This window comes from Kogia breviceps, chromosome 4 (assembly GCF_026419965.1).
Source record: "Kogia breviceps isolate mKogBre1 chromosome 4, mKogBre1 haplotype 1, whole genome shotgun sequence".
Classification (NCBI taxonomy): domain Eukaryota; kingdom Metazoa; phylum Chordata; class Mammalia; order Artiodactyla; family Physeteridae; genus Kogia; species Kogia breviceps.
The window spans coordinates 183,908,770-183,932,813 of NC_081313.1; positions in this window are offsets into that span (position 1 = coordinate 183,908,770).

Below are 24,044 nucleotides of genomic sequence, written 5' to 3' on the forward strand. Positions count from 1 at the left end.
GCTGTCCTGCCTTTCTGGTTTTTAGACTTTTTTCGCCTGGCCCTTTGGCCCCGGGGGGGGGGGGGCGAGAGATTTCTTTGTAGTGCTGATTTGCTCTCCCAGGTTGCTTGGTTGGCCAAAAAGGGCGTATGCGTTTTTTCCTGAATATATTCAGGAAAAAACGCATACGCCCTTTTTGGCCAACCGCATCATTGTCCACGTTCTGGCGCCTTTCGTGTGCTGTCGGGGCCATTCCGATGTACCCGTTGACATCCGTTTCCTGCAATTCTGCCTTGCGTTCAACGCCTCTTCGTAGCCTGACCTCAATATATTTTGGGGCGATAGTTATCGTTTAGAACTCTGCAGGTTTGGGAAGTGCAGTGCCCCTGAGCTCCATTTCCCAAGTCGCTTTTTTGTGAGTGGGTCGCAACACGGCTGGATGGCTTCACGCCCTATTGTCGATCCGCGGTGGCAGGCTGAACCGCTGGTGAATTCTTCTTCGTGATGGGAAATGAGAGTGACATGTGCCCGACCAAACACCTCCAGCGAGTCTCTCATTGGTTCCCCCTCTTGCAGTTCATCCTGCGGACAAATTGCAGACGGTACGAAAGAGGCATGGAAAGGCGCCGAGTCTCCAAGTGGGGAGATTGTTAGTAAGGGGGCCTGAATGGAGAACACGAGCACCAGGAGATGAAAACTGAGGTGAGTTTCAGAAAGCTTTCCCGATCCCACGGTGTAGCATCCGCTGGGTTTCCAATGAGTGCTTTCGCTGTCGGAAGATTGCGTTGAACCTGGAGAGTTGGGACCCATGGAATGGGGAGCACGCAGGATTCCTTTCAAGGGTCTGCATTTGCTTTCCCAACCTCACCAATCGTCTCAGCCCCAAGAGTGTCCAGCCTTATGTCTTCCGCCGCTGGGGCTGTAGATGTGGTCAATCCTGGTTGCATGCCAGTCCCTGAACGCATTTTGGAAGAATTTCTCTCTGTTTTGCCCTGCTTGTTTCTTCTTTATGTTGGAAATGTATCCTCAGAATGGGTCTGAGCTGATTTTCCCTGCTGGTTTTAGGCCGCTTTACACACACTTGATGCACTTACACAGAGATATCAAGACTTAGCTTTTAAGATGCTTACTAGTCGGATAGATACTTGTGCGATGAACAGGGTCTGGTGAGTCCAGTTGATTGAGCAAGGAGTCGGTCGTGTCCATTCCATATTCGGTTTTCGGAAGGGTATCTGTGCTCATTTCAAACTCGAGTTTTATGCGTCACCCCACCTCACCTTTCCCCTGAAGCAGGCATAAGTGTGTTTTCTAAAAGCGTGACTCTGTTCTGTTTGGGGATTCCGTTCATGGGGAGCGATTTTTACATTCCCTCGATAAGTGATATCATAAGTTTCTTTTTTTGTGGGACTTATTTCACTGAGGATGATCGTACCTAAATCCACTCAGGATGCTGCTACCAGCCTCATGACGTGGATTTCATGGCTGAGTGACACTCCATTGGACCTACGTAGCACCACTTGTCCACTTGTCCACTTGTCTTTGTCCACTTGTCCACTCGTCTTTGTCCACTTGGCTCTTTCCTGGGATATGAAACGTGTACCGGAGTGGAGGTTCTTGTCAAGACAGCAGCCCTCAACTTTGGGGTCCCTGTGTCTGGTTGATTTTTTCATTTTCCCAAGGTCAACGCCCATGTGTGGAAGTGCCCTATGCTCTGTGGTTCTGTGTTTTACATGGTTTGGGAAAGAGGATACACTTGTGAAGATTGGCTGTTGGCCATTGACATCCCGCCCATCAGCTTAACAAGGCTCCCTTGACTCCGTGGGCTGTCCTGCCTTTCTGGTTTTTAGACTTTTTTCGCCTGGCCCTTTTGCCCCGGGGGGGGGGCGAGAGATTTCTTTGTAGTGCTGATTTGCTCTCCCAGGTTGCTTGGTTGGCCAAAAAGGGCGTATGCGTTTTTTTCTGAATATATTCAGGAAAAAACGCATACGCCCTTTTTGGCCAACCGCATCATTGTCCACGTTCTGGCGCTTTTCATGTGCTCTCGGGGCCATTCCGATGTACCCGTTGACATCCGTTTCCTGCAGTTCTGCCTTTCGTTCAGCGCCTGTTCGTAGCCTGACCTCAATATATTTTGGGGCGATCGTTATCGTTTAGAACTCTGCAGGTTTGGGAAGTGCAGTGCCCCTGAGCTCCATTTCCCAAGTCCCTTTTTTGTGAGTGGGACGCAACACGGCTGGATGGCTTCACGCCCTATTGTCGATCCGCGGTGGCAGGCTGAACCTCTGGTGAATTCTTCTTCGTGATGGGAAATGAGAGTGACATGTGCCCGACCAAACACCTCCAGCGAGTGTCTCCTTGGTTCCCCCTCTTGCAGTTCATCCTGCGGACAAATTGCAGACAGTACGAAAGAGGCATGGAAAGGCGCCGAGTCTCCAAGTGGGGAGATTGTTAGTAAGGGGGCCTGAATGGAGAACACGAGCACCAGGAGATGAAAACTGAGGTGAGTTTCAGAAAGCTTTCCCGATCCCACGGTGTAGCATCCGCTGGGTTTCCAATGAGTGCTTTCGCTGTCGGAAGATTGCGTTGAACCTGGAGAGTTGGGACCCATGGAATGGGGAGCACGCAGGATTCCTTTCAAGGGTCTGCATTTGCTTTCCCAACCTCACCAATCGTCTCAGCCCCAAGAGTGTCCAGCCTTATGTCTTCTGCCGCTGGGGCTGTAGATGTGGTCAATCCTGGTTGCATGCCAGTCCCTGAACGCATTTTGGAAGAATTTCTCTCTGTTTTGCCCTGCTTGTTTCTTCTTTATGTTGGAAATGTATCCTCAGAATGGGTCTGAGCTGATTTTCCCTGCTGGTTTTAGGCCGCTTTACACACACTTGATGCACTTACACAGAGATATCAAGACTTAGCTTTGAAGATGCTTACTAGTCGGATAGATACTTGTGCGATGAACAGGGTCTGGTGAGTCCAGTTGATTGAGCAAGGAGTAGGTCGTGTCCATTCCATATTCGGTTTTCAGAAGGGTATCTGTGCTCATTTCAAACTCGAGTTTTATGCGTCACCCCACCTCACCTTTCCCCTGAAGCAGGCATAAGTGTGTTTTCTAAAAGCGTGACTCTGTTCTGTTTGGGGATTCCGTTCATGGGGAGCGATTTTTACATTCCCTCGATAAGTGATATCATAAGTTTCTTTTTTTGTGGGAATTATTTCACTGAGGATGATCGTACCTAAATCCACTCAGGATGCTGCTACCAGCCTCATGACGTGGATTTCATGGCTGAGTGACACTCCATTGGACCTACGTAGCACCACTTGTCCACTTGTCCACTTGTCTTTGTCCACTTGTCCACTCGTCTTTGTCCACTTGGCTCTTTCCTGGGATATGAAACGTGTACCGGAGTGGAGGTTCTTGTCAAGACAGCAGCCCTCAACTTTGGGGTCCCTGTGTCTGGTTGATTTTTTCATTTTCCCAAGGTCAACGCCCATGTGTGGAAGTGCCCTATGCTCTGTGGTTCTGTGTTTTACATGGTTTGGGAAAGAGGATACACTTGTGAAGATTGGCTGTTGGCCATTGACATCCCGCCCATCAGCTTAACAAGGCTCCCTTGACTCCGTGGGCTATCCTGCCTTTCTGGTTTTTAGACTTTTTTCGCCTGGCCCTTTTGCCCCGGGGGGGGGGGCGAGAGATTTCTTTGTAGTGCTGATTTGCTCTCCCAGTTTGCTTGGTTGGCCAAAAAGGGCGTATGCGTTTTTTCCTGAATATATTCAGGAAAAAACGCATACGCCCTTTTTGGCCAACCGCATCATTGTCCACGTTCTGGCGCTTTTCATGTGCTATCGGGGCCATTCCTATGTACCCGTTGACATCCGTTTCCTGCAGTTCTGCCTTGCGTTCAGTGCCTGTTCGTAGCCTGACCTCAATATATTTTGGGGCGATAGTTATCGTTTAGAACTCTGCAGGTTTGGGAAGTGCAGTGCCCCTGAGCTCCATTTCCCAAGTCCCTTTTTTGTGAGTGGGTCGCAACACGGCTGGATGGCTTCACGCCCTATTGTCGATCCGCGGTGGCAGGCTGAACCGCTGGTGAATTCTTCTTCGTGATGGGAAATGATAGTGACATGTGCCCGACCAAACACCTCCAGCGAGTCTCTCATTGGTTCCCCCTCTTGCAGTTCATCCTGCGGACAAATTGCAGACGGTACGAAAGAGGCATGGAAAGGCGCCGAGTCTCCAAGTGGGGAGATTGTTAGTAAGGGGGCCTGAATGGAGAACACGAGCACCAGGAGATGAAAACTGAGGTGAGTTTCAGAAAGCTTTCCCGATCCCACGGTGTAGCATCCGCTGGGTTTCCAATGAGTGCTTTCGCTGTCGGAAGATTGCGTTGAACCTGGAGAGTTGGGACCCATGGAATGGGGAGCACGCAGGATTCCTTTCAAGGGTCTGCATTTGCTTTCCCAACCTCACCAATCGGCTCAGCCCCAAGAGTGTCCAGCCTTATGTCTTCCGCCGCTGGGGCTGTAGATGTGGTCAATCCTGGTTGCATGCCAGTCCCTGAACGCATTTTGGAAGAATTTCTCTCTGTTTTGCCCTGCTTGTTTCTTCTTTATGTTGGAAATGTATCCTCAGAATGGGTCTGAGCTGATTTTCCCTGCTGGTTTTAGGCCGCTTTACACACACTTGATGCACTTACACAGAGATATCAAGACTTAGCTTTGAAGATGCTTACTAGTCGGATAGATACTTGTGCGATGAACAGGGTCTGGTGAGTCCAGTTGATTGAGCAAGGAGTCGGTCGTGTCCATTCCATATTCGGTTTTCGGAAGGGTATCTGTGCTCATTTCAAACTCGAGTTTTATGCGTCACCCCACCTCACCTTTCCCCTGAAGCAGGCATAAGTGTGTTTTCTAAAAGCGTGACTCTGTTCTGTTTGGGGATTCCGTTCATGGGGAGCGATTTTTACATTCCCTCGATAAGTGATATCATAAGTTTCTTTTTTTGTGGGACTTATTTCACTGAGGATGATCGTACCTAAATCCACTCAGGATGCTGCTACCAGCCTCATGACGTGGATTTCATGGCTGAGTGACACTCCATTGGACCTACGTAGCACCACTTGTCCACTTGTCCACTTGTCTTTGTCCACTTGTCCACTCGTCTTTGTCCACTTGGCTCTTTCCTGGGATATGAAACGTGTACCGGAGTGGAGGTTCTTGTCAAGACAGCAGCCCTCAACTTTGGGGTCCCTGTGTCTGGTTGATTTTTTCATTTTCCCAAGGTCAACGCCCATGTGTGGAAGTGCCCTATGCTCTGTGGTTCTGTGTTTTACATGGTTTGGGAAAGAGGATACACTTGTGAAGATTGGCTGTTGGCCATTGACATCCCGCCCATCAGCTTAACAAGGCTCCCTTGACTCCGTGGGCTGTCCTGCCTTTCTGGTTTTTAGACTTTTTTCGCCTGGCCCTTTTGCCCCGGGGGGGGGCGAGAGATTTCTTTGTAGTGCTGATTTGCTCTCCCAGGTTGCTTGGTTGGCCAAAAAGGGCATATGCGTTTTTTTCTGAATATATTCAGGAAAAAACGCATACGCCCTTTTTGGCCAACCGCATCATTGTCCACGTTCTGGCGCTTTTCATGTGCTCTCGGGGCCATTCCGATGTACCCGTTGACATCCGTTTCCTGCAGTTCTGCCTTGCGTTCAGTGCCTGTTCGTAGCCTGACCTCAATATATTTTGGGGCGATCGTTATCGTTTAGAACTCTGCAGGTTTGGGAAGTGCAGTGCCCCTGAGCTCCATTTCCCAAGTCCCTTTTTTGTGAGTGGGACGCAACACGGCTGGATGGCTTCACGCCCTATTGTCGATCCGCGGTGGCAGGCTGAACCTCTGGTGAATTCTTCTTCGTGATGGGAAATGAGAGTGACATGTGCCCGACCAAACACCTCCAGCGAGTGTCTCCTTGGTTCCCCCTCTTGCAGTTCATCCTGCGGACAATTTGCAGACGGTACGAAAGAGGCATGGAAAGGCGCCGAGTCTCCAAGTGGGGAGATTGTTAGTAAGGGGGCCTGAATGGAGAACACGAGCACCAGGAGATGAAAACTGAGGTGAGTTTCAGAAAGCTTTCCCGATCCCACGGTGTAGCATCCGCTGGGTTTCCAATGAGTGCTTTCGCTGTCGGAAGATTGCGTTGAACCTGGAGAGTTGGGACCCATGGAATGGGGAGCACGCAGGATTCCTTTCAAGGGTCTGCATTTGCTTTCCCAACCTCACCAATCGTCTCAGCCCCAAGAGTGTCCAGCCTTATGTCTTCTGCCGCTGGGGCTGTAGATGTGGTCAATCCTGGTTGCATGCCAGTCCCTGAACGCATTTTGGAAGAATTTCTCTCTGTTTTGCCCTGCTTGTTTCTTCTTTATGTTGGAAATGTATCCTCAGAATGGGTCTGAGCTGATTTTCCCTGCTGGTTTTAGGCCGCTTTACACACACTTGATGCACTTACACAGAGATATCAAGACTTAGCTTTGAAGATGCTTACTAGTCGGATAGATACTTGTGCGATGAACAGGGTCTGGTGAGTCCAGTTGATTGAGCAAGGAGTCGGTCGTGTCCATTCCATATTCGGTTTTCGGAAGGGTATCTGTGCTCATTTCAAACTCGAGTTTTATGCGTCACCCCACCTCACCTTTCCCCTGAAGCAGGCATAAGTGTGTTTTCTAAAAGCGTGACTCTGTTCTGTTTGGGGATTCCGTTCATGGGGAGCGATTTTTACATTCCCTCGATAAGTGATATCATAAGTTTCTTTTTTTGTGGGACTTATTTCACTGAGGATGATCGTACCTAAATCCACTCAGGATGCTGCTACCAGCCTCATGACGTGGATTTCATGGCTGAGTGACACTCCATTGGACCTACGTAGCACCACTTGTCCACTTGTCCACTTGTCTTTGTCCACTTGTCCACTCGTCTTTGTCCACTTGACTCTTTCCTGGGATATGAAACGTGTACCGGAGTGGAGGTTCTTGTCAAGACAGCAGCCCTCAACTTTGGGGTCCCTGTGTCTGGTTGATTTTTTCATTTTCCCAAGGTCAACGCCCATGTGTGGAAGTGCCCTATGCTCTGTGGTTCTGTGTTTTACATGGTTTGGGAAAGAGGATACACTTGTGAAGATTGGCTGTTGGCCATTGACATCCCGCCCATCAGCTTAACAAGGCTCCCTTGACTCCGTGGGCTGTCCTGCCTTTCTGGTTTTTAGACTTTTTTCGCCTGGCCCTTTTGCCCCGCGGGGGGGCGAGAGATTTCTTTGTAGTGCTGATTTGCTCTCCCAGGTTGCTTGGTTGGCCAAAAAGGGCGTATGCGTTTTTTCCTGAATATATTCAGGAAAAAACGCATACGCCCTTTTTGGCCAACCGCATCATTGTCCACGTTCTGGCGCTTTTCATGTGCTATCGGGGCCATTCCGATGTACCCGTTGACATCCGTTTCCTGCAATTCTGCCTTGCGTTCAGCACCTGTTCGTAGCCTGACCTCAATATATTTTGGGGCGATAGTTATCGTTTAGAACTCTGCAGGTTTGGGAAGTGCAGTGCCCCTGAGCTCCATTTCCCAAGTCGCTTTTTTGTGAGTGGGACGCAACACGGCTGGATGGCTTCACGCCCTATTGTCGATCCGCGGTGGCAGGCTGAACCTCTGGTGAATTCTTCTTCGTGATGGGAAATGAGAGTGACATGTGCCCGACCAAACACCTCCAGCGAGTGTCTCCTTGGTTCCCCCTCTTGCAGTTCATCCTGCGGACAATTTGCAGACGGTACGAAAGAGGCATGGAAAGGCGCCGAGTCTCCAAGTGGGGAGATTGTTAGTAAGGGGGCCTGAATGGAGAACACGAGCACCAGGAGATGAAAACTGAGGTGAGTTTCAGAAAGCTTTCCCGATCCCACGGTGTAGCATCCGCTGGGTTTCCAATGAGTGCTTTCGCTGTCGGAAGATTGCGTTGAACCTGGAGAGTTGGGACCCATGGAATGGGGAGCACGCAGGATTCCTTTCAAGGGTCTGCATTTGCTTTCCCAACCTCACCAATCGTCTCAGCCCCAAGAGTGTCCAGCCTTATGTCTTCCGCCGCTGGGGCTGTAGATGTGGTCAATCCTGGTTGCATGCCAGTCCCTGAACGCATTTTGGAAGAATTTCTCTCTGTTTTGCCCTGCTTGTTTCTTCTTTGTGTTGGAAATGTATCCTCAGAATGGGTCTGAGCTGATTTTCCCTGCTGGTTTTAGGCCGCTTTACACACACTTGATGCACTTACACAGAGATATCAAGACTTAGCTTTTAAGATGCTTACTAGTCGGATAGATACTTGTGCGATGAACAGGGTCTGGTGAGTCCAGTTGATTGAGCAAGGAGTAGGTCGTGTCCATTCCATATTCGGTTTTCGGAAGGGTATCTGTGCTCATTTCAAACTCGAGTTTTATGCGTCACCCCACCTCACCTTTCCCCTGAAGCAGGCATAAGTGTGTTTTCTAAAAGCGTGACTCTGTTCTGTTTGGGGATTCCGTTCATGGGGAGCGATTTTTACATTCCCTCGATAAGTGATATCATAAGTTTCTTTTTTTGTGGGACTTATTTCACTGAGGATGATCGTACCTAAATCCACTCAGGATGCTGCTACCAGCCTCATGACGTGGATTTCATGGCTGAGTGACACTCCATTGGACCTAAGTAGCACCACTTGTCCACTTGTCCACTTGTCTTTGTCCACTTGTCCACTCGTCTTTGTCCACTTGGCTCTTTCCTGGGATATGAAACGTGTACCGGAATGGAGGTTCTTGTCAAGACAGCAGCCCTCAACTTTGGGGTCCCTGTGTCTGGTTGATTTTTTCATTTTCCCAAGGTCAACGCCCATGTGTGGAAGTGCCCTATGCTCTGTGGTTCTGTGTTTTACATGGTTTGGGAAAGAGGATACACTTGTGAAGATTGGCTGTTGGCCATTGACATCCCGCCCATCAGCTTAACAAGGCTCCCTTGACTCCGTGGGCTGTCCTGCCTTTCTGGTTTTTAGACTTTTTTCGCCTGGCCCTTTTGCCCCGCGGGGGGGTGAGAGATTTCTTTGTAGTGCTGATTTGCTCTCCCAGGTTGCTTGGTTGGCCAAAAAGGGCGTATGCGTTTTTTCCTGAATATATTCAGGAAAAAACGCATACGCCCTTTTTGGCCAACCGCATCATTGTCCACGTTCTGGCGCTTTTCATGTGCTATCGGGGCCATTCCGATGTACCCGTTGACATCCGTTTCCTGCAATTCTGCCTTGCGTTCAGCACCTGTTCGTAGCCTGACCTCAATATATTTTGGGGCGATCGTTATCGTTTAGAACTCTGCAGGTTTGGGAAGTGCAGTGCCCCTGAGCTCCATTTCCCAAGTCGCTTTTTTGTGAGTGGGACGCAACACGGCTGGATGGCTTCACGCCCTATTGTCGATCCGCGGTGGCAGGCTGAACCTCTGGTGAATTCTTCTTCGTGATGGGAAATGAGAGTGACATGTGCCCGACCAAACACCTCCAGCGAGTCTCTCATTGGTTCCCCCTCTTGCAGTTCATCCTGCGGACAAATTGCAGACGGTACGAAAGAGGCATGGAAAGGCGCCGAGTCTCCAAGTGGGGAGATTGTTAGTAAGGGGGCCTGAATGGAGAACACGAGCACCAGGAGATGAAAACTGAGGTGAGTTTCAGAAAGCTTTCCCGATCCCACGGTGTAGCATCCGCTGGGTTTCCAATGAGTGCTTTCGCTGTCGGAAGATTGCGTTGAACCTGGAGAGTTGGGACCCATGGAATGGGGAGCACGCAGGATTCCTTTCAAGGGTCTGCATTTGCTTTCCCAACCTCACCAATCGTCTCAGCCCCAAGAGTGTCCAGCCTTATGTCTTCTGCCGCTGGGGCTGTAGATGTGGTCAATCCTGGTTGCATGCCAGTCCCTGAACGCATTTTGGAAGAATTTCTCTCTGTTTTGCCCTGCTTGTTTCTTCTTTATGTTGGAAATGTATCCTCAGAATGGGTCTGAGCTGATTTTCCCTGCTGGTTTTAGGCCGCTTTACACACACTTGATGCACTTACACAGAGATATCAAGACTTAGCTTTTAAGATGCTTACTAGTCGGATAGATACTTGTGCGATGAACAGGGTCTGGTGAGTCCAGTTGATTGAGCAAGGAGTCGGTCGTGTCCATTCCATATTCGGTTTTCGGAAGGGTATCTGTGCTCATTTCAAACTCGAGTTTTATGCGTCACCCCACCTCACCTTTCCCCTGAAGCAGGCATAAGTGTGTTTTCTAAAAGCGTGACTCTGTTCTGTTTGGGGATTCCGTTCATGGGGAGCGATTTTTACATTCCCTCGATAAGTGATATCATAAGTTTCTTTTTTTGTGGGACTTATTTCACTGAGGATGATCGTACCTAAATCCACTCAGGATGCTGCTACCAGCCTCATGACGTGGATTTCATGGCTGAGTGACACTCCATTGGACCTACGTAGCACCACTTGTCCACTTGTCGTTGTCCACTTGTCCACTCGTCTTTGTCCACTTGGCTCTTTCCTGGGATATGAAACGTGTACCGGAGTGGAGGTTCTTGTCAAGACAGCAGCCATCAACTTTGGGGTCCCTGTGTCTGGTTGATTTTTTCATATGCCTAAGGTCAACGCCCATGTGTGGAAGTGCCCTATGCTCTGTGGTTCTGTGTTTTACATGGTTTGGGAAAGAGGATACACTTGTGAAGATTGGCTGTTGGCCATTGACATCCCGCCCATCAGCTTAACAAGGCTCCCTTGACTCCGTGGGCTGTCCTGCCTTTCTGGTTTTTAGACTTTTTTCGCCTGGCCCTTTTGCCCCGGGGGGTGGGGCGAGAGATTTCTTTGTAGTGCTGATTTGCTCTCCCAGGTTGCTTGGTTGGCCAAAAAGGGCATATGCGTTTTTTCCTGAATGAAAAAACGCATACGCCCTTTTTGGCCAACCGCATCATTGTCCACGTTCTGGCGCTTTTCATGTGCTCTCGGGGCCATTCCTATGTACCCGTTGACATCCGTTTCCTGCAGTTCTGCCTTGCGTTCAGTGCCTGTTCGTAGCCTGACCTCAATATATTTTGGGGCGATAGTTATCGTTTAGAACTCTGCAGGTTTGGGAAGTGCAGTGCCCCTGAGCTCCATTTCCCAAGTCGCTTTTTTGTGAGTGGGTCGCAACACGGCTGGATGGCTTCACGCCCTATTGTCGATCCGCGGTGGCAGGCTGAACCGCTGGTGAATTCTTCTTCGTGATGGGAAATGAGAGTGACATGTGCCCGACCAAACACCTCCAGCGAGTCTCTCATTGGTTCCCCCTCTTGCAGTTCATCCTGCGGACAAATTGCAGACGGTACGAAAGAGGCATGGAAAGGCGCCGAGTCTCCAAGTGGGGAGATTGTTAGTAAGGGGGCCTGAATGGAGAACACGAGCACCAGGAGATGAAAACTGAGGTGAGTTTCAGAAAGCTTTCCCGATCCCACGGTGTAGCATCCGCTGGGTTTCCAATGAGTGCTTTCGCTGTCGGAAGATTGCGTTGAACCTGGAGAGTTGGGACCCATGGAATGGGGAGCACGCAGGATTCCTTTCAAGGGTCTGCATTTGCTTTCCCAACCTCACCAATCGTCTCAGCCCCAAGAGTGTCCAGCCTTATGTCTTCTGCCGCTGGGGCTGTAGATGTGGTCAATCCTGGTTGCATGCCAGTCCCTGAACGCATTTTGGAAGAATTTCTCTCTGTTTTGCCCTGCTTGTTTCTTCTTTATGTTGGAAATGTATCCTCAGAATGGGTCTGAGCTGATTTTCCCTGCTGGTTTTAGGCCGCTTTACACACACTTGATGCACTTACACAGAGATATCAAGACTTAGCTTTGAAGATGCTTACTAGTCGGATAGATACTTGTGCGATGAACAGGGTCTGGTGAGTCCAGTTGATTGAGCAAGGAGTCGGTCGTGTCCATTCCATATTCGGTTTTCGGAAGGGTATCTGTGCTCATTTCAAACTCGAGTTTTATGCGTCACCCCACCTCACCTTTCCCCTGAAGCAGGCATAAGTGTGTTTTCTAAAAGCGTGACTCTGTTCTGTTTGGGGATTCCGTTCATGGGGAGCGATTTTTACATTCCCTCGATAAGTGATATCATAAGTTTCTTTTTTTGTGGGAATTATTTCACTGAGGATGATCGTACCTAAATCCACTCAGGATGCTGCTACCAGCCTCATGACGTGGATTTCATGGCTGAGTGACACTCCATTGGACCTACGTAGCACCACTTGTCCACTTGTCCACTTGTCTTTGTCCACTTGTCCACTCGTCTTTGTCCACTTGGCTCTTTCCTGGGATATGAAACGTGTACCGGAGTGGAGGTTCTTGTCAAGACAGCAGCCCTCAACTTTGGGGTCCCTGTGTCTGGTTGATTTTTTCATTTTCCCAAGGTCAACGCCCATGTGTGGAAGTGCCCTATGCTCTGTGGTTCTGTGTTTTACATGGTTTGGGAAAGAGGATACACTTGTGAAGATTGGCTGTTGGCCATTGACATCCCGCCCATCAGCTTAACAAGGCTCCCTTGACTCCGTGGGCTATCCTGCCTTTCTGGTTTTTAGACTTTTTTCGCCTGGCCCTTTTGCCCCGGGGGGGGGGGCGAGAGATTTCTTTGTAGTGCTGATTTGCTCTCCCAGTTTGCTTGGTTGGCCAAAAAGGGCGTATGCGTTTTTTCCTGAATATATTCAGGAAAAAACGCATACGCCCTTTTTGGCCAACCGCATCATTGTCCACGTTCTGGCGCTTTTCATGTGCTATCGGGGCCATTCCTATGTACCCGTTGACATCCGTTTCCTGCAGTTCTGCCTTGCGTTCAGTGCCTGTTCGTAGCCTGACCTCAATATATTTTGGGGCGATAGTTATCGTTTAGAACTCTGCAGGTTTGGGAAGTGCAGTGCCCCTGAGCTCCATTTCCCAAGTCCCTTTTTTGTGAGTGGGTCGCAACACGGCTGGATGGCTTCACGCCCTATTGTCGATCCGCGGTGGCAGGCTGAACCGCTGGTGAATTCTTCTTCGTGATGGGAAATGATAGTGACATGTGCCCGACCAAACACCTCCAGCGAGTCTCTCATTGGTTCCCCCTCTTGCAGTTCATCCTGCGGACAAATTGCAGACGGTACGAAAGAGGCATGGAAAGGCGCCGAGTCTCCAAGTGGGGAGATTGTTAGTAAGGGGGCCTGAATGGAGAACACGAGCACCAGGAGATGAAAACTGAGGTGAGTTTCAGAAAGCTTTCCCGATCCCACGGTGTAGCATCCGCTGGGTTTCCAATGAGTGCTTTCGCTGTCGGAAGATTGCGTTGAACCTGGAGAGTTGGGACCCATGGAATGGGGAGCACGCAGGATTCCTTTCAAGGGTCTGCATTTGCTTTCCCAACCTCACCAATCGGCTCAGCCCCAAGAGTGTCCAGCCTTATGTCTTCCGCCGCTGGGGCTGTAGATGTGGTCAATCCTGGTTGCATGCCAGTCCCTGAACGCATTTTGGAAGAATTTCTCTCTGTTTTGCCCTGCTTGTTTCTTCTTTATGTTGGAAATGTATCCTCAGAATGGGTCTGAGCTGATTTTCCCTGCTGGTTTTAGGCCGCTTTACACACACTTGATGCACTTACACAGAGATATCAAGACTTAGCTTTGAAGATGCTTACTAGTCGGATAGATACTTGTGCGATGAACAGGGTCTGGTGAGTCCAGTTGATTGAGCAAGGAGTCGGTCGTGTCCATTCCATATTCGGTTTTCGGAAGGGTATCTGTGCTCATTTCAAACTCGAGTTTTATGCGTCACCCCACCTCACCTTTCCCCTGAAGCAGGCATAAGTGTGTTTTCTAAAAGCGTGACTCTGTTCTGTTTGGGGATTCCGTTCATGGGGAGCGATTTTTACATTCCCTCGATAAGTGATATCATAAGTTTCTTTTTTTGTGGGACTTATTTCACTGAGGATGATCGTACCTAAATCCACTCAGGATGCTGCTACCAGCCTCATGACGTGGATTTCATGGCTGAGTGACACTCCATTGGACCTACGTAGCACCACTTGTCCACTTGTCCACTTGTCTTTGTCCACTTGTCCACTCGTCTTTGTCCACTTGGCTCTTTCCTGGGATATGAAACGTGTACCGGAGTGGAGGTTCTTGTCAAGACAGCAGCCCTCAACTTTGGGGTCCCTGTGTCTGGTTGATTTTTTCATTTTCCCAAGGTCAACGCCCATGTGTGGAAGTGCCCTATGCTCTGTGGTTCTGTGTTTTACATGGTTTGGGAAAGAGGATACACTTGTGAAGATTGGCTGTTGGCCATTGACATCCCGCCCATCAGCTTAACAAGGCTCCCTTGACTCCGTGGGCTGTCCTGCCTTTCTGGTTTTTAGACTTTTTTCGCCTGGCCCTTTTGCCCCGGGGGGGGGCGAGAGATTTCTTTGTAGTGCTGATTTGCTCTCCCAGGTTGCTTGGTTGGCCAAAAAGGGCATATGCGTTTTTTTCTGAATATATTCAGGAAAAAACGCATACGCCCTTTTTGGCCAACCGCATCATTGTCCACGTTCTGGCGCTTTTCATGTGCTCTCGGGGCCATTCCGATGTACCCGTTGACATCCGTTTCCTGCAGTTCTGCCTTGCGTTCAGTGCCTGTTCGTAGCCTGACCTCAATATATTTTGGGGCGATCGTTATCGTTTAGAACTCTGCAGGTTTGGGAAGTGCAGTGCCCCTGAGCTCCATTTCCCAAGTCCCTTTTTTGTGAGTGGGACGCAACACGGCTGGATGGCTTCACGCCCTATTGTCGATCCGCGGTGGCAGGCTGAACCTCTGGTGAATTCTTCTTCGTGATGGGAAATGAGAGTGACATGTGCCCGACCAAACACCTCCAGCGAGTGTCTCCTTGGTTCCCCCTCTTGCAGTTCATCCTGCGGACAATTTGCAGACGGTACGAAAGAGGCATGGAAAGGCGCCGAGTCTCCAAGTGGGGAGATTGTTAGTAAGGGGGCCTGAATGGAGAACACGAGCACCAGGATATGAAAACTGAGGTGAGTTTCAGAAAGCTTTCCCGATCCCACGGTGTAGCATCCGCTGGGTTTCCAATGAGTGCTTTCGCTGTCGGAAGATTGCGTTGAACCTGGAGAGTTGGGACCCATGGAATGGGGAGCACGCAGGATTCCTTTCAAGGGTCTGCATTTGCTTTCCCAACCTCACCAATCGTCTCAGCCCCAAGAGTGTCCAGCCTTATGTCTTCTGCCGCTGGGGCTGTAGATGTGGTCAATCCTGGTTGCATGCCAGTCCCTGAACGCATTTTGGAAGAATTTCTCTCTGTTTTGCCCTGCTTGTTTCTTCTTTGTGTTGGAAATGTATCCTCAGAATGGGTCTGAGCTGATTTTCCCTGCTGGTTTTAGGCCGCTTTACACACACTTGATGCACTTACACAGAGATATCAAGACTTAGCTTTGAAGATGCTTACTAGTCGGATAGATACTTGTGCGATGAACAGGGTCTGGTGAGTCCAGTTGATTGAGCAAGGAGTCGGTCGTGTCCATTCCATATTCGGTTTTCGGAAGGGTATCTGTGCTCATTTCAAACTCGAGTTTTATGCGTCACCCCACCTCACCTTTCCCCTGAAGCAGGCATAAGTGTGTTTTCTAAAAGCGTGACTCTGTTCTGTTTGGGGATTCCGTTCATGGGGAGCGATTTTTACATTCCCTCGATAAGTGATATCATAAGTTTCTTTTTTTGTGGGACTTATTTCACTGAGGATGATCGTACCTAAATCCACTCAGGATGCTGCTACCAGCCTCATGACGTGGATTTCATGGCTGAGTGACACTCCATTGGACCTACGTAGCACCACTTGTCCACTTGTCCACTTGTCTTTGTCCACTTGTCCACTCGTCTTTGTCCACTTGACTCTTTCCTGGGATATGAAACGTGTACCGGAGTGGAGGTTCTTGTCAAGACAGCAGCCCTCAACTTTGGGGTCCCTGTGTCTGGTTGATTTTTTCATTTTCCCAAGGTCAACGCCCATGTGTGGAAGTGCCCTATGCTCTGTGGTTCTGTGTTTTACATGGTTTGGGAAAGAGGATACACTTGTGAAGATTGGCTGTTGGCCATTGACATCCCGCCCATCAGCTTAACAAGGCTCCCTTGACTCCGTGGGCTGTCCTGCCTTTCTGGTTTTTAGACTTTTTTCGCCTGGCCCTTTTGCCCCGCGGGGGGGCGAGAGATTTCTTTGTAGTGCTGATTTGCTCTCCCAGGTTGCTTGGTTGGCCAAAAAGGGCGTATGCGTTTTTTCCTGAATATATTCAGGAAAAAACGCATACGCCCTTTTTGGCCAACCGCATCATTGTCCACGTTCTGGCGCTTTTCATGTGCTATCGGGGCCATTCCGATGTACCCGTTGACATCCGTTTCCTGCAATTCTGCCTTGCGTTCAGCACCTGTTCGTAGCCTGACCTCAATATATTTTGGGGCGATAGTTATCGTTTAGAACTCTGCAGGTTTGGGAAGTGCAGTGCCCCTGAGCTCCATTTCCCAAGTCGCTTTTTTGTGAGTGGGACGCAACACGGCTGGATGGCTTCACGCCCTATTGTCGATCCGCGGTGGCAGGCTGAACCTCTGGTGAATTCTTCTTCGTGATGGGAAATGAGAGTGACATGTGCCCGACCAAACACCTCCAGCGAGTGTCTCCTTGGTTCCCCCTCTTGCAGTTCATCCTGCGGACAATTTGCAGACGGTACGAAAGAGGCATGGAAAGGCGCCGAGTCTCCAAGTGGGGAGATTGTTAGTAAGGGGGCCTGAATGGAGAACACGAGCACCAGGAGATGAAAACTGAGGTGAGTTTCAGAAAGCTTTCCCGATCCCACGGTGTAGCATCCGCTGGGTTTCCAATGAGTGCTTTCGCTGTCGGAAGATTGCGTTGAACCTGGAGAGTTGGGACCCATGGAATGGGGAGCACGCAGGATTCCTTTCAAGGGTCTGCATTTGCTTTCCCAACCTCACCAATCGTCTCAGCCCCAAGAGTGTCCAGCCTTATGTCTTCCGCCGCTGGGGCTGTAGATGTGGTCAATCCTGGTTGCATGCCAGTCCCTGAACGCATTTTGGAAGAATTTCTCTCTGTTTTGCCCTGCTTGTTTCTTCTTTGTGTTGGAAATGTATCCTCAGAATGGGTCTGAGCTGATTTTCCCTGCTGGTTTTAGGCCGCTTTACACACACTTGATGCACTTACACAGAGATATCAAGACTTAGCTTTTAAGATGCTTACTAGTCGGATAGATACTTGTGCGATGAACAGGGTCTGGTGAGTCCAGTTGATTGAGCAAGGAGTAGGTCGTGTCCATTCCATATTCGGTTTTCGGAAGGGTATCTGTGCTCATTTCAAACTCGAGTTTTATGCGTCACCCCACCTCACCTTTCCCCTGAAGCAGGCATAAGTGTGTTTTCTAAAAGCGTGACTCTGTTCTGTTTGGGGATTCCGTTCATGGGGAGCGATTTTTACATTCCCTCGATAAGTGATATCATAAGTTTCTTTTTTTGTGGGACTTATTTCACTGAGGATGATCGTACCTAAATCCACTCAGGATGCTGCTACCAGCCTCATGACGTGGATTTCATGGCTGAGTGACACTCCATTGGACCTAAGTAGCACCACTTGTCCACTTGTCCACTTGTCTTTGTCCACTTGTCCACTCGTCTTTGTCCACTTGGCTCTTTCCTGGGATATGAAACGTGTACCGGAATGGAGGTTCTTGTCAAGACAGCAGCCCTCAACTTTGGGGTCCCTGTGTCTGGTTGATTTTTTCATTTTCCCAAGGTCAACGCCCATGTGTGGAAGTGCCCTATGCTCTGTGGTTCTGTGTTTTACATGGTTTGGGAAAGAGGATACACTTGTGAAGATTGGCTGTTGGCCATTGACATCCCGCCCATCAGCTTAACAAGGCTCCCTTGACTCCGTGGGCTGTCCTGCCTTTCTGGTTTTTAGACTTTTTTCGCCTGGCCCTTTTGCCCCGCGGGGGGGTGAGAGATTTCTTTGTAGTGCTGATTTGCTCTCCCAGGTTGCTTGGTTGGCCAAAAAGGGCGTATGCGTTTTTTCCTGAATATATTCAGGAAAAAACGCATACGCCCTTTTTGGCCAACCGCATCATTGTCCACGTTCTGGCGCTTTTCATGTGCTATCGGGGCCATTCCGATGTACCCGTTGACATCCGTTTCCTGCAATTCTGCCTTGCGTTCAGCACCTGTTCGTAGCCTGACCTCAATATATTTTGGGGCGATCGTTATCGTTTAGAACTCTGCAGGTTTGGGAAGTGCAGTGCCCCTGAGCTCCATTTCCCAAGTCGCTTTTTTGTGAGTGGGACGCAACACGGCTGGATGGCTTCACGCCCTATTGTCGATCCGCGGTGGCAGGCTGAACCTCTGGTGAATTCTTCTTCGTGATGGGAAATGAGAGTGACATGTGCCCGACCAAACACCTCCAGCGAGTCTCTCATTGGTTCCCCCTCTTGCAGTTCATCCTGCGGACAAATTGCAGACGGTACGAAAGAGGCATGGAAAGGCGCCGAGTCTCCAAGTGGGGAGATTGTTAGTAAGGGGGCCTGAATGGAGAACACGAGCACCAGGAGATGAAAACTGAGGTGAGTTTCAGAAAGCTTTCCCGATCCCACGGTGTAGCATCCGCTGGGTTTCCAATGAGTGCTTTCGCTGTCGGAAGATTGCGTTGAACCTGGAGAGTTGGGACCCATGGAATGGGGAGCACGCAGGATTCCTTTCAAGGGTCTGCATTTGCTTTCCCAACCTCACCAATCGTCTCAGCCCCAAGAGTGTCCAGCCTTATGTCTTCTGCCGCTGGGGCTGTAGATGTGGTCAATCCTGGTTGCATGCCAGTCCCTGAACGCATTTTGGAAGAATTTCTCTCTGTTTTGCCCTGCTTGTTTCTTCTTTATGTTGGAAATGTATCCTCAGAATGGGTCTGAGCTGATTTTCCCTGCTGGTTTTAGGCCGCTTTACACACACTTGATGCACTTACACAGAGATATCAAGACTTAGCTTTTAAGATGCTTACTAGTCGGATAGATACTTGTGCGATGAACAGGGTCTGGTGAGTCCAGTTGATTGAGCAAGGAGTCGGTCGTGTCCATTCCATATTCGGTTTTCGGAAGGGTATCTGTGCTCATTTCAAACTCGAGTTTTATGCGTCACCCCACCTCACCTTTCCCCTGAAGCAGGCATAAGTGTGTTTTCTAAAAGCGTGACTCTGTTCTGTTTGGGGATTCCGTTCATGGGGAGCGATTTTTACATTCCCTCGATAAGTGATATCATAAGTTTCTTTTTTTGTGGGACTTATTTCACTGAGGATGATCGTACCTAAATCCACTCAGGATGCTGCTACCAGCCTCATGACGTGGATTTCATGGCTGAGTGACACTCCATTGGACCTAAGTAGCACCACTTGTCCACTTGTCCACTTGTCTTTGTCCACTTGTCCACTCGCCTTTGTCCACTTGGCTCTTTCCTGGGATATGAAACGTGTACCGGAGTGGAGGTTCTTGTCAAGACAGCAGCCCTCAACTTTGGGGTCCCTGTGTCTGGTTGATTTTTTCATTTTCCCAAGGTCAACGCCCATGTGTGGAAGTGCCCTATGCTCTGTGGTTCTGTGTTTTACATGGTTTGGGAAAGAGGATACACTTGTGAAGATTGGCTGTTGGCCATTGACATCCCGCCCATCAGCTTAACAAGGCTCCCTTGACTCCGTGGGCTGTCCTGCCTTTCTGGTTTTTAGACTTTTTTCGCCTGGCCCTTTTGCCCCGGGGGTGGGGGTCGAGAGATTTCTTTGTAGTGCTGATTTGCACTCCCAGGTTGCTTGGTTGGCCAAAAAGGGCGTATGCGTTTTTTCCTGAATATATTCAGGAAAAAACGCATACGCCCTTTTTGGCCAACCGCATCATTGTCCACGTTCTGGCGCTTTTCATGTGCTATCGGGGCCATTCCGATGTACCCGTTGACATCCGTTTCCTGCAGTTCTGCCTTGCGTTCAGCGCCTCTTCGTAGCCTGACCTCAATATATTTTGGGGCGATAGTTATCGTTTAGAACTCTGCAGGTTTGGGAAGTGCAGTGCCCCTGAGCTCCATTTCCCAAGTCCCTTTTTTGTGAGTGGGACGCAACACGGCTGGATGGCTTCACGCCCTATTGTCGATCCGGGGTGGCAGGCTGAACCTCTGGTGAATTCTTCTTCGTGATGGGAAATGAGAGTGACATGTGCCCGACCAAACACCTCCAGCGAGTGTCTCCTTGGTTCCCCCTCTTGCAGTTCATCCTGCGGACAAATTGCAGACGGTACGAAAGAGGCATGGAAAGGCGCCGAGTCTCCAAGTGGGGAGATTGTTAGTAAGGGGGCCTGAATGGAGAACACGAGCACCAGGAGATGAAAACTGAGGTGAGTTTCAGAAAGCTTTCCCGATCCCACGGTGTAGCATCCGCTGGGTTTCCAATGAGTGCTTTCGCTGTCGGAAGATTGCGTTGAACCTGGAAAGTTGGGACCCATGGAATGGGGAGCATGCAGGATTCCTTTCAAGGGTCTGCATTTGCTTTCCCAACCTCACCAATCGTCTCAGCCCCAAGAGTGTCCAGCCTTATGTCTTCTGCCGCTGGGGCTGTAGATGTGGTCAATCCTGGTTGCATGCCAGTCCCTGAACGCATTTTGGAAGAATTTCTCTCTGTTTTGCCCTGCTTGTTTCTTCTTTATGTTGGAAATGTATCCTCAGAATGGGTCTGAGCTGATTTTCCCTGCTGGTTTTAGGCCGCTTTACACACACTTGATGCACTTACACAGAGATATCAAGACTTAGCTTTTAAGATGCTTACTAGTCGGATAGATACTTGTGCGATGAACAGGGTCTGGTGAGTCCAGTTGATTGAGCAAGGAGTCGGTCGTGTCCATTCCATATTCGGTTTTCGGAAGGGTATCTGTGCTCATTTCAAACTCGAGTTTTATGCGTCACCCCACCTCACCTTTCCCCTGAAGCAGGCATAAGTGTGTTTTCTAAAAGCGTGACTCTGTTCTGTTTGGGGATTCCGTTCATGGGGAGCGATTTTTACATTCCCTCGATAAGTGATATCATAAGTTTCTTTTTTTGTGGGACTTATTTCACTGAGGATGATCGTACCTAAATCCACTCAGGATGCTGCTACCAGCCTCATGACGTGGATTTCATGGCTGAGTGACACTCCATTGGACCTACGTAGCACCACTTGTCCACTTGTCCACTTGTCTTTGTCCACTTGTCCACTCGTCTTTGTCCACTTGGCTCTTTCCTGGGATATGAAACGTGTACCGGAGTGGAGGTTCTTGTCAAGACAGCAGCCCTCAACTTTGGGGTCCCTGTGTCTGGTTGATTTTTTCATTTTCCCAAGGTCAACGCCCATGTGTGGAAGTGCCCTATGCTCTGTGGTTCTGTGTTTTACATGGTTTGGGAAAGAGGATACACTTGTGAAGATTGGCTGTTGGCCATTGACATCCCGCCCATCAGCTTAACAAGGCTCCCTTGACTCCGTGGGCTATCCTGCCTTTCTGGTTTTTAGACTTTTTTCGCCTGGCCCTTTTGCCCTGGGGGGGGGGGCGAGAGATTTCTTTGTAGTGCTGATTTGCTCTCCCAGTTTGCTTGGTTGGCCAAAAAGGGCGTATGCGTTTTTTCCTGAATATATTCAGGAAAAAACGCATACGCCCTTTTTGGCCAACCGCATCATTGTCCACGTTCTGGCGCTTTTCATGTGCTATCGGGGCCATTCCTATGTACCCGTTGACATCCGTTTCCTGCAGTTCTGCCTTGCGTTCAGTGCCTGTTCGTAGCCTGACCTCAATATATTTTGGGGCGATAGTTATCGTTTAGAACTCTGCAGGTTTGGGAAGTGCAGTGCCCCTGAGCTCCATTTCCCAAGTCCCTTTTTTGTGAGTGGGTCGCAACACGGCTGGATGGCTTCACGCCCTATTGTCGATCCGGGGTGGCAGGCTGAACCTCTGGTGAATTCTTCTTCGTGATGGGAAATGAGAGTGACATGTGCCCGACCAAACACCTCCAGCGAGTCTCTCATTGGTTCCCCCTCTTGCAGTTCATCCTGCGGACAAATTGCAGACGGTACGAAAGAGGCATGGAAAGGCGCCGAGTCTCCAAGTGGGGAGATTGTTAGTAAGGGGGCCTGAATGGAGAACACGAGCACCAGGAGATGAAAACTGAGGTGAGTTTCAGAAAGCTTTCCCGATCCCACGGTGTAGCATCCGCTGGGTTTCCAATGAGTGCTTTCGCTGTCGGAAGATTGCGTTGAACCTGGAGAGTTGGGACCCATGGAATGGGGAGCACGCAGGATTCCTTTCAAGGGTCTGCATTTGCTTTCCCAACCTCACCAATCGTCTCAGCCCCAAGAGTGTCCAGCCTTATGTCTTCCGCCGCTGGGGCTGTAGATGTGGTCAATCCTGGTTGCATGCCAGTCCCTGAACGCATTTTGGAAGAATTTCTCTCTGTTTTGCCCTGCTTGTTTCTTCTTTATGTTGGAAATGTATCCTCAGAATGGGTCTGAGCTGATTTTCCCTGCTGGTTTTAGGCCGCTTTACACACACTTGATGCACTTACACAGAGATATCAAGACTTGGCTTTTAAGATGCTTACTAGTCGGATAGATACTTGTGCGATGAACAGGGTCTGGTGAGTCCAGTTGATTGAGCAAGGAGTAGGTCGTGTCTATTCCATATTCGGTTTTCGGAAGGGTATCTGTGCTCATTTCAAACTCGAGTTTTATGCGTCACCCCACCTCACCTTTCCCCTGAAGCAGGCATAAGTGTGTTTTCTAAAAGCGTGACTCTGTTCTGTTTGGGGATTCCGTTCATGGGGAGCGATTTTTACATTCCCTCGATAAGTGATATCATAAGTTTCTTTTTTTGTGGGACTTATTTCACTGAGGATGATCGTACCTAAATCCACTCAGGATGCTGCTACCAGCCTCATGACGTGGATTTCATGGCTGAGTGACACTCCATTGGACCTACGTAGCACCACTTGTCCACTTGTCCACTTGTCTTTGTCCACTTGTCCACTCGTCTTTGTCCACTTGGCTCTTTCCTGGGATATGAAACGTGTACCGGAGTGGAGGTTCTTGTCAAGACAGCAGCCCTCAACTTTGGGGTCCCTGTGTCTGGTTGATTTTTTCATTTTCCCAAGGTCAACGCCCATGTGTGGAAGTGCCCTATGCTCTGTGGTTCTGTGTTTTACATGGTTTGGGAAAGAGGATACACTTGTGAAGATTGGCTGTTGGCCATTGACATCCCGCCCATCAGCTTAACAAGGCTCCCTTGACTCCGTGGGCTGTCCTGCCTTTCTGGTTTTTAGACTTTTTTCGCGTGGCCCTTTGGCCCCGGGGGGGGGGGGGGGGCGAGAGATTTCTTTGTAGTGCTGATTTGCTCTCCCAGGTTGCTTGGTTGGCCAAAAAGGGCGTATGCGTTTTTTCCTGAATATATTCAGGAAAAAACGCATACGCCCTTTTTGGCCAACCGCATCATTGTCCACGTTCTGGCGCCTTTCGTGTGCTGTCGGGGCCATTCCGATGTACCCGTTGACATCCGTTTCCTGCAATTCTGCCTTGCGTTCAACGCCTCTTCGTAGCCTGACCTCAATATATTTTGGGGCGATAGTTATCGTTTAGAACTCTGCAGGTTTGGGAAGTGCAGTGCCCCTGAGCTCCATTTCCCAAGTCGCTTTTTTGTGAGTGGGTCGCAACACGGCTGGATGGCTTCACGCCCTATTGTCGATCCGCGGTGGCAGGCTGAACCGCTGGTGAATTCTTCTTCGTGATGGGAAATGAGAGTGACATGTGCCCGACCAAACACCTCCAGCGAGTCTCTCATTGGTTCCCCCTCTTGCAGTTCATCCTGCGGACAAATTGCAGACGGTACGAAAGAGGCATGGAAAGGCGCCGAGTCTCCAAGTGGGGAGATTGTTAGTAAGGGGGCCTGAATGGAGAACACGAGCACCAGGAGATGAAAACTGA